Below are 12047 nucleotides of genomic sequence, written 5' to 3' on the forward strand. Positions count from 1 at the left end.
CTTGCTCGAAAATCGATCAATGCATTTTATGAAATAATTAAACTCGCGAGACAGATTAATCGTTGTAATGTTGAGGTTGTGATTTAATCTGCAATGTCTCGACATCGGATATACATGCTTGCTTTTAAATTAATATTGGTCGTATCAAATATTGACAAATGTTCGCCCATCATTTAGAAACAAATGAACAATATCTCACTTGGTGCAATATTGATTGTAAACATTATACAGTGATCAACGTGCTTCGTGATTCGGAAATCAGGTTTCATATCTGGAGAATATATAGTGTTCGCAGTGTTAAATAATACAATGATCTTTCATTTTCATTAAAATTTGATTCTGTTTGAACTTTACATTGAAAATTTCGTTAATATTGTATATCCGACAAAGTAATCGCGCGTCGCAATAATTTATGCTTTTGCACATTTCGCGTTGATAAACAATTATTGCGGCAACAATAACTACATGTATGGGCTTGTGGATAAACAAGTATTAAACTAAAAAAATAAAAATATCAAAGACATTTTAACTTGTATTTTTCGCGGACATTTACAAATGTGTGCCGATTAACACGAATTCAACATTTCTATTTGAATTGCATACGAAATGGCTTGTTGTGAAAAGCGGTTGGTTGGCGTCGATAGTCAATATTGATTACCCGGAAATTTTCCAGCGTCGCATTTACCTCTTAAGCCACAGTGCATAACAGCGGCGGCGATTTCTCCACCCATCATCGTTTACAGAGAGGGCAAGTGCTTTTCCTCAAAATGAGCGGGGACGTATGCGTTAATTTCACTCGATTACTATTAAATCGTGTGTTCGGAGTATCGATACGGAAGGTTTGTGGCGATGCATAATAACTTCATTCAATACGATTCGTAAAAATAACAACGATACAACGGTCTATTATTTTTATATTATTTTTATTTCATTTTTGCTGAACCATATTCATTTTTTACGCACAGAACATTGAGTTGCATTGCATGCAATACACGCATATATTCATAATACACGCTTTATTGCCACGTCTCTTGCTTGATTTATATTTGCTAAAAAAAAATGAACTTGAAGCTTAATCAAATTCTTTGACGTGCTTCTTTTCCAGTGCAATTATGGATATATGCGACGTAAACAAACCCATTTTATTTGATTGAAAAAAATTTCACACATCTGAAAGTATGTTAAATTATAAATTTTGTTATATTTTATAACAAGAAATTATTAAAAAATGTAGCATAACGATAAAGCATATTTCCAATAATGTTGTTTTCCAATAATTTTCAACAAATACAGCTGCATGTTTTCGTTCATATTTTTATATTACATGAGTGAATCTCTTATTATGAGGATAATAATCTATTAATTCTATAAAACATTTCATACATGCAATAAATATGCAAAATTATAATACAAATATTATTAAATGCATTTATTGAATCAAACATTAATGTTATCAGTCATACTGATTATGAAAAGAGGAAAGCATAAATCATTGTAATATTTTAATCCGCGTTATTAACCGTATTTCTCTCGATTTCCCGGATAATTGTTATGCTTATTTCTATACAGTTAAAATGTATTTTTGCCACTATCGTGAAATACAAACGGGAAGAGCAAGCAATTGACTCGATCGCGTTCAAAACTATAAAATAAGAAATCTCACAACCAATCCGGTCCCATCGTAATTCTCAATACTCGGTTGCACGGGGTTGTACGTACGGCCGACTTTCTCATACTTTCTCTGGCACAGAACGACGATACCGAACGAAGGCGCGACGATAAAGGAGCATCGAGAAAATTCATCGGCTTTGGTCTACAATCGTACTTCCTCTTTCCTTTCTCTATCGGCGACGAGCTTATTTCGCGCAACCTTTACTCGGCCATTTCTTCGATTCGCTGGCTGTTCCTCCAGTCGTCTACTTAACTTCATGGTGCCGCGGTCTTTCGCGGAGAAATACAGCTAAATGCTGGGCGATTTACGACTCACGCTGCTTTCGACAGCGATTACAGCGGGATAAAACCTTGGTAGGGACGCAGCGCCGATGCGGACGATAAAAATCGTGAATTATAAGTATCTGGCGGCGAATACAGAATGACCAGAATAAGAATAAGAATAGACGCAGCTTTCGAATATTTAAATAGAAATATTTTATTATTTCTAGTAAGAAAATATTTCTGCTGAAATATTCAAGAACACTATCTATTTTTATTCTGAAGAGACATATATATTTATAACGCATATAAAATGAGTATGATATTCGAAATAAAATATTCAAATATTTGATATTAATTTGATTTGAATTTTTTCTTTTTTTTTTTTAAACAGATTTGTTTTAATCGCTAATCTCATCGATACAAATGATCGCATAGTTTGCATATCAGATTTTCACAAGCAATTTTTAATGTAGGCGTGTACATGTTGTACGCATGATATTGATAGAGTGTTCGTACCTCACTGAATAGAATTAAGCAAAATGCAAAGCAGTACAAATATGCGAGGGCTAAGTAAGTTGCGGCGATATAGATAACCCTCGGCGATGGATAAATCAACTCCGGCCTCCACCCACATGGCAGTTACGAAATTCAGTGCAGTTCGCCGATAAATCTCTCTCTCTCTCTCTCTCTCTTTCTCTTTTCCCTCTCTCTTTTGCGTTTGTTCTATTCCTCCAGCGTGCCCCGATTCACATTCCTGTAATTTGTCACGTTTCAATCACTTCTTTCTTTCTTTGGATCTTTCTCTTATCGCTTTTTATATTACATGTAAAAATGCTGTTATCAACGGTTACATTTCGCGTTTCCCTTCCGGCTGATGTATTTCTGGCTAAGAATAAATCATATATTAGGGATAATTGTAGACGGTACAAATGGTACAATTGAGAGAGAAGTAAAAAGGTCAACTCTCGATAAAGATCAGGGACGCATTGAGGTTCGGGTTGGCCGACCAATTGCCTGGAGCGCTATTCAGTTGGGAATGCCAAAACAACAGAGGAATGATATGATTTTTATTTTGCTTATCGTTTCGTTGTACGATATTGTAGGGCACGATCAGTATAATAAAAAGAATCGCACCATTATTTTATTTTTGCAAATTACATGTACAAATCTTGTACTTTAATTCGGATCTCTGCGAAATGCTTCGACTCGATACTTATTAAATTAGATATATACATAATTTTTTAATTAATATATATATGATGGAAAAATTACTCAATTCGCAATATATTAACTTTTAAAAATTAATTTAATTAATATTAATATTTTTCGACATCTGATATGTATCACAAACTTCTTACAAGGAGATTTCGGCTTGAACTGCCTCGCATGACAAGTACTTCAAGATGCATGATGAGGTAAAATAAAAAGGAGGAACTTGCAGTGCGGGACTAATGGCTTTGACGAGTATCGTTGCGCTAGTGAATCGCCTCTGGGTTCAATTTACAGAAAGAGGATGAAAAAACGGGGATAGGGAAAGAAAAGAGCAACGTGCGAGCTTACTGTGGCAGCTGAATTATTCATGTTACCAACGCTCCGAACCGATGATAAGGAACAAGGGAGGGAGAAGAAATGGAAGGAGACGACCGTATAAATTCCAATTTATAAAACTGTTAAGCATCCATGGACGTCCAGTTACCTGCGTACTACTTTTCAGCTATCCCCATATTTTTACCATCGCGTATCGATCTATCTGTTGCTCTCTTTCTCTCTCTCTCTCTCTCTCTCTCTCTCTCTCTCTCTCTCTCTCTCTCTCTCTCTCTCTCGTCGAAGCGTGCGTGCGCGTGCACGCACACATTCTCTTTCACCTGTCTGTTTCATCGTATTTTCGTCGTGCTGTACCCGTAAAGCGAGAACCCTACCTCGGTCTCGTGGGGACGCGGTAATGCTCGTCGAGAGGATGAGGAATGCCCTAGTGTATATAGAAAGCACACGAGCATACGAGTGACGCGTGGATATGCGTGCGCGAGTGTGTGCGCATCTATACATATACATGCGCTTTGTAGGGAGTAGTTCGCATACCTCAAGCGATGGCTCTCCTTCCCACGTTTTGAAGGGTGAAAATGTGCCCCCGGCGTGCAGGAAGGGTAGGTAATTGTTTTGCCCTGGGTATGCCAGTCCTCTCCCTCTTTTCTTCCCTCTTTCCATCCCCCCTTCTCTCTCTCTCTCTCTCTCTTTCTCCCTCTTTCGATTTGTATCACGCTTTTCATCCCTTTCCGTTTTTCTTCCTCCAACTATCACCCTTCTTTCCTCTTGCAACCCACTTGGCCTTAACAGCTCCCTTTGAGGTAAAGAAACGATTCTGGCGTCAAATCGACTCGCGCACTAATTACAAGCAGTGGCTTGTGTCGCGCGCAATCAAGCTGCGATCAACGCACCCCTACGCGCGTTGCTCGGGCTAAAAAGAGGAGAAAAAAGCGCGTTTGCTCGTTGATCACGCATCATCGCCGGTTCGTCCTGTCCACCCCTTCCGTCCTATCCAACGAGTTTTCGCGAAAACGATTACCCGGTGCTAACCGATACTTTGTGCTTGCACGTCCCATTTATCGGGCGATTCTCCGGCACAAGCGATCATGAACCATCGAGTTACCGGTCCATCATCACTTCTATCTCTCGCACACATCTCCAACAGATTATCCGTTCGAGATTCATCTGAATGACGTCATTTTTTTAGAATCGCACGAAAGGCATACGATATCTACGACAAACACTCGTACGATTCCGACAAAGAGAAAGATCCTGCCGAGCTTTTGTATGTATGGCACGCGTCTCACAGGAGATCGGGAAGAACGACGAGGGTTAAAAGCAGCCCTCGGAGACATGGTCGGTACCGGCATTGGTGGCAGGTACCTCTGAAATCGCAGCATCACAGTTGCGACATTTATCACAATCCACAGCGGTCGACATACTTTCCTCTGAAAGCTCATGAGGCGTACCTCTTCACTCCTCTTCTCTCTTTCTTTCTCTCTCCTTTCTCTTCTTTCCATTGTGTTCTTGTTCCGTTAACTGATCTCTCCAATCCTTTTGCGGAATAAAAAATAAAGTTTCGGGACTCACTTCGCGCGATCGTTATCTATCGCGAAAGCGTGCGTCTCGCCGGCCCTTTTCCCTGGGTTTGCCCTTACTTTCCCTTGCATACGTCTCGCGGATACGCACGTGTACGAGCGCGTTCCTCCCTCACTTTTTGCGTTAGTGTGAGTACTGAGGGATCTCCGTACGGCGATGTCGGTGCGTGGATAGCTTGGAAAATGCGTACATTCTTTATACCGTGCCTAGCGTCATGCATTATTTTCATGCCGAATCGCGGGGAGATGGTTTTTTTCGACCGCGGTAAGCGCAACTGCCGGGGAAAAGGAAATTTATTGCTTAAGGGGAGAAAGACGAGACATCTATATTATTTTGCTTCAACTCGTCTTGACAGTTTACAGGTCTGTTTTTAAGGTTTGTCGTGGCAAAAAAAAGAGGAAAAGTGGTTCTTTTTCATTTTCTCATATATTCTCGTATACGTTAATTATTAATAAAAATAAAGTAGTTTGAAACATATTACTTTTTAATATATTTTAAGATTTGTTATTTAGAATTTTTTTTCAATTCATAGCATTTGATTAATTGTTTTTTTATGACTAGTATCATGTATACAAATCACTTTCGACTTTTAACATTTTCCAACTACATACGATTTGAATACCTAGCCGTCGATATTAACTCCATACAAGTGTATTAGTGCACTATTAAACGGCAAAATATATTCCACGTTTTACGTGCGGACGATTATACGTCATAGATAATGCATCTGCAACCGTAGGTGTACCATTTTGAAGTATTTCGCTCGATAGCCCACGCTAGGCACCAGAACGAGCCCTTGCAAAGCGCACAGTATACTTAAATACACGTGGTGTGTAGTTACATAGATCGGGATAGGGTATGTACATTGGCAGAGGTAATTTCGAGAACTGTTATTCATAAAACGATAACGACCTGCGTGGCAATCTCGACCACGGTGTTCAAGATAGTACCCCATTGCGAAGATAAAGCCGTAGAGAAGGTCCAGCCGGCGGGACCTGGTAACATAAGCCACGTCGAAACATTCGACCAATTCGGCGAAACGATTCATTTCGGAACCCTCATCAAATTAGTCGGTCTTCCAAGTTTTACGCATTTGTCTATTACCATCGTAAACATCCCCGTTTGCATCATAAATGTCACAAGTATTCCTTCAAGCAACGTTACGCTGTTTAGAGTGTTTACTTCGGTATAACGCTCGATTCTCTCCTTTCGATAACTATTCATTCGTCCGATAATTATTAACGATCCGATAAACGTGCTCATTTACTCGTTTCAATTACCTGATTTGATATGTGCATTTAATATTTTGTATGTCAAAGTATTTATTGATTATGTCACGACCATTTAAATTTTACCGTCATGCATTCACTGCTGTGCTAACTAACGGAAATTTCAATAGCTATCACTGATGCGCGAAACAATATAAATTGATTGCAACATCATAATATTTATAATATTTTACTCTTCATGTAAATTTATTATTATTTAATTTTATAATTTTAATACAAATTAAAATATTTCTTTTGCATAATTGTTATTTCATTTATAAAATTATATCGATACGCTTCATAAGTTTTTAGAACGCAAAAATTTGCGCTGTGTTTGAAAAATTAATATAAAACATAATCCTTCTCTTCGTTACCGAATATTCATTCTAAGCTAAGAATTAATAAAGTATGAGGAAAATAGTCAATGGAATATTTATTACAAAGATCGATTATTATTTAATCGAAAAATTCACCTCAGTGTGTCGTGTACTTAATAGTTAACGCCGTGAAAATTATATCAAGTAGATTAAACGATATGTTCCCCGGCGAGGCGCGCGCGGCTCGTTCTCTTCGTTCCAGAAAATCAATCACCGGTGATCTTAAACAGGGCGCGCGGATACGCCGAAGTACGATCGGTTCTCCGTACACACGATATATCACTGCGCGTATTATATACCTTGTTGCACTCAATACATAAACACACACACACACGCACATACACACATATATGCCGCATCCGCCGCGCCGAGATTAGATACGCGACCGCATACTCCACGCGGGATTATCACGTTGCATCCGACGATCGATCGATGCCGGCGTCGCCGTTTGCGTCGCGCCACTCGACGTTTCTCGAGAGAGCTGGAGAGAGAATTGGTGTCGGTGGACAAGAAAGGAAGGACCTGGTCGTGGCCGTGTCGCCGCGTCGGAGGTGAAACGAAACGTCGACCGAAAGTGAGGTGCAAAAACAAAGAATGATAGGAACAGGACATTGCACGAGAGGGGAAAAAAGATGCGCGGCGCCATTATAGATTTGCCATTAGAGCGTGCCCGCCAGATGACTTTATTTAAAAGTCGCAGGGAAAAAAGAGCGCTTCCCGCGGTCTTCCTTCAGCATCTTTTTCTACTCGCCTCGCACTGTATTATCGGTTAGATACGCCTGCGAAAAGTGTATTAGAGAATACACTTTCTTGCGAGTGACGTGTTCGGAACGCCGTCGTGATTAATGTTGCGTACGAATGATAAGCAGTGTCAATATTGAACATATGACGCTACTCCGTCATCGATATCTGTGTGACAATAGCGCGAAAAAGTTTAATGACTTTAGAACAAAAATATTTAAAAAGAAAGAAAGAAATTAGGAAAAATAATTAACAATTAAAGCGAAGAATTAATCGATGAAAAAAACATTTGATTCATATTTGAATAATGTAATACATTTGTTTGTTAAATATTTAATGTTGTGGTTTGGAAAATACCATGGATTAATTATACATAAATGCATTAATATTTACCTGATTCTTGATTTTAATGCGTTTTTAGAGTTTTAGAGTTTTAGAGATGTATGCATTATATACATAACATCTTTCTAGATCTATGCATTATATATAACATAAACTTTTCTCATATAAAGCCCAAGTGTATTATTAATTTGCAGTGGCATAATAGAGGAGTCTATTATTAGGTAAACATCGCGATAGTGCAACTCGCAACACAAATGAGATATCGAATTAAATATTTATAAAAAAATGTTTGCATTATGCACATAAGATACAATACGGAATACATAGGCAATTAAAGTTAAACATTCACATTGTGAATTTTCAGTCACATTAAATATGTATTTTTTATCTAATATTTCATCTCAGAAAATTCGCACACGAAAAAATAAGTTATTTTGCACAAATTTAGATCTAATATCTATATCTATGATTGATTATCTGGTTCCACGATAATCGGACACACGATAAAATAGGATTAACCTTGGCAGTATTTGTATCTGTCAACGCACATCCAATGAAAATAACGAACGCATGTATCGTCGGGGTGCTTAGTGACCGAGAAACTCGCACGTGTCATAAGGAACCGATTGAGTTGTCCGTTTATTCCGTCGACCAATTGCTGACGCGTCACATGAAGGGACGAAGTACTCGAGAGGCAAGAAAGCCGTCTCTCGACTATGTGCTCGTGGCTTCGTTTCGCCATATCCTGACGAAGGAGAGCCGAGGAAGGAAAACGAGGATTTCGTAAGACAGGAATGGGGGGACGAGCAGAAAACGGAGTCTAGACCGATTAGCGTTTGGTCGCCGGAACTTCGAGACGGGCTCGGAAAACCGACGGAAGTGGCTGGATTTCTTCCACGGTCGCAGGATAAGAGGAAGGGTGGAAAGACAAATAGAATTCGGAAGGAGTTTTTGCCGCCCGGCAAGATTTAATAGCCGACAGGCTCCTAGATGGATACGAGGGGTCGCGGGCGAATGCGAAATTTCCGTGGACAGACATGAGAAATTAGGGACACGCTTCCTGCGGCTCCTCCCGCTTCGAGGGATGTTCTCTGATGATCGTTTCGCCACAAGACAACTCGTCTTGGCTATCGGCAATAAAAGTGAACGTGGAACATTAAGATCCCATTCGAATTAATGAACTCGACCAAATGGAAACGATAATTATCACATTGAAACAGGTTTAATAAAGATATTAAGTTTAGTAATTTTTTTAATAGAGATATTTATTATAGCGTGAATTAAAATCATGATAAAGATATAAGTTTAGTAATTTTTTTAATAGAGATATTTACTGTAGCGTAAATTAAGATCATGGAAATACTATAAAAGTTCAATTACTTAAATATTGTAGTTTGAAATGGGAGTAATTTATATTGTCAAACACAAGTAAATGTAGCAACTCATTACAACTCATTTCATTAAATTGCAGTAATTACGAGTTGTATTATCGTAGATACGATTTCCACGATTTCAATTTGCACTATAATTAATATTTTTATTAAAAAATTAAACTTAATAAAATTACTAAATTTTTCTGTTTCTCAAATTTAATGCTTATACGAATATGAAACGAGTTGTTTGGTAATTAATATAGTATAGAGACTAGATTATAAATTGCTTGTAATTTAAGACATCGTAATAGATGATTCAAATGAACATTTGCCGCATAGCAAACGATTAATGGCAGTTATTTAAAATCTAGTAATACAAGTAATTAAAGTAATTTACTCTTTATAATATTGCATTTTATTAATTTACAACAGTTGTAAAGAAACGACGCGATGTTCTATTTGTCAAAAGATTTTCTTTAAATTATCTTAAGTAGAAAAGGAAACGGAAGACGAGTTTAATACGTTTTATTAAATAAACTCTCTTGGAAGGAATAAACGAACTCCTCTTAGTTTCTTTAAATATTGCTAACAAGGAAAGAGATGAGCGAAACAGAGTTCAATTCTGCTTTTAATTCTTGTCTTTAACCCGTTATTTCTTTGAAAAGCTTTAAATGCAATTTCGAATATTGTGAAAAAACAGATGTCGCAGGCAAAAATTCATTTTAACGGGAATAGAATAATTAAGCAGCGTTGTTTTGCACGTATTTTTAGTATACATATTTGATGAAATGTTATGAAAATATTGTATAAAAGATAGAGAAGAAGAGAGAAAAAGAGACAAAGAATTTCAGACTTTATTATGTTGCTTTGCTAAAGATAACTATTTGATGATACTTTTTTATCGAACTAGCAACGATATCGATTTACACACTGATCAGATCTTCGGCTTTGTAAGGTTCACGAAGTTTCGCGCGATTTTAGGAGAGAAAAAATCGATATTGATTTCCGCCAATCACTGAAGTGTCGATACAGCAGAGAGAAATACTACTTCTGCGGTAATCCTTTCTCATCTCATCCGGTCTCGGGGGACCGAGTGGATGCCACGAGGAATGAAAGAAGATCCTTCCCCCGATTAATACACAGCACCGGCTCCATGTCGCCAAGGACCGTGTACTGCACCGCACTCTTGGTCCTCTTCTTAAGCACGTCGGAAGGTGAAAGGAAAAAGTGGGCTGAAGCTGAGGTAGAGGGAGAGGGTTAGCTTCCAATTCGTATCTAGTGTGATTTCCCCGGGGTAAAGTCGACCGATCAACCGATCGAGTGGGTGGTTGAAAACCGCACTGGGAAACCTAATATATCCGAGGGTCCTCCCTTCTCACTCTCTTACTGTGATCTGTAAAAGCTTTAAGAGGGCGTACGAGCGTTATCTCGCGCGCGTTGTCCTCGAGCGTTTACATTTCTCGAGTGTATGGCATGCACGTTATCCTTGTAAGTATAATAAGATCTAGGAGAAATAGCTTTAAAGAAACTGTTTCATAAAATGTTTGATGAAGCTATCATTTTCATTTTCTTAGAGTACTCTAAAATATGAATTCTTTACTACTCTTTAATCTTTACTCTCTTTAATCTTACATTACTTTATATTCTCGAAAATATTTTAATTCCACAAGTGTTTTCCAAATTTCAGATACAAATTAGCGCTGCTTCGTTATTATCAATGTTGCGTGATGATTTTTCGATGCTGTTGACGTATGATGTTACACTTTTAATGTGGAATATCGATTTTCGATTGATCGTGCAATATCTCGCGACATTCTTTTCCGATAGATAGCTCGTGCGCGCATTTTAAAAGAAAGACCTTAAAAATCCATTTTGCACGAGCCATTAGGCACACATGTTAGCCAAACATCTCTTGTTCCAAAGTAAACTGCGCCCCGGAGGTTTTTCACGAAAAGTCGTCGAATTTCTTCGGTTCGTAGGGCACGGATCCGTCTACTGGAGAAACCCATGAGAGATAGAATGCGGAAATATTGAAGAAAGTGAAGATGTATGTACGCGCCATTCACGATAATGTCAGCGTTACGTTATTGAGTAGTGGCAAAAGTGATAGGGATCTGAATCTTTAGAACTTGTTGAAAATAAAGAACAGTATAAGACAGAGACGAAAGAGTTTCAAATATTTGCCTAGGAAATGTCAAGAATTAGTGATGACACAGTGGCCTGCGTGAAATATTGATTTTCAAAAATATCGGTGTATTTGAAAGAGACATTTCAAATATTTATCTTTCGTTAAATAAATATCAAAATATATAGAGTGTAACTTTTTTGCTACCGAAGATAGAAATATAACGGTACAAATTAGAACTGTAAAACGTAATAATAAAATATAGCTAAAAATTGTGCGAGACGTAATCTCACGTATGTGAAGTTTTGATTAGAGTCTTACGTACAATATCCGTGAAGAAAGTAATCCTAGCCGCGAACAGGATAAACGAGCTCTTCTCCCTCTTTCTTTTATATAGTCACCAACACCATAGTTGCTTTTCCCTTCGCGCGCTATAACGATCCGCCCTCCAGGAATATCTCTATCCACCTGTCTACATCCATATCCTTCAGACAAAATTGTCTTCCGAAGTGGCTTACAAATATATTTCAATAGAAACGTAATATTCTGCAGTCAGTTGTATTGGCTGTTCTTGAATCGTTCCTGGTTTGCTCGCCCCCTTTTTCTTCTCAAAGGGATTTGCTTCCATAGACGTGTACGTATCATACATTCGTCATGTCTAAGCGACGAAGTAATATCGCTTCTACTTGTACGCGAGATCTCGTAAAGCCGACGATACAAAGTATCGCAGATAACACGAGCGTGTACATCGTCTTAAAAAATG

The sequence above is a fragment of the Camponotus floridanus genome, unplaced genomic scaffold (assembly GCF_003227725.1).
Source record: "Camponotus floridanus strain SB8 unplaced genomic scaffold, Cflo_v7.5 scaffold1, whole genome shotgun sequence".
NCBI classification, from domain to species: Eukaryota; Metazoa; Arthropoda; class Insecta; order Hymenoptera; family Formicidae; genus Camponotus; species Camponotus floridanus.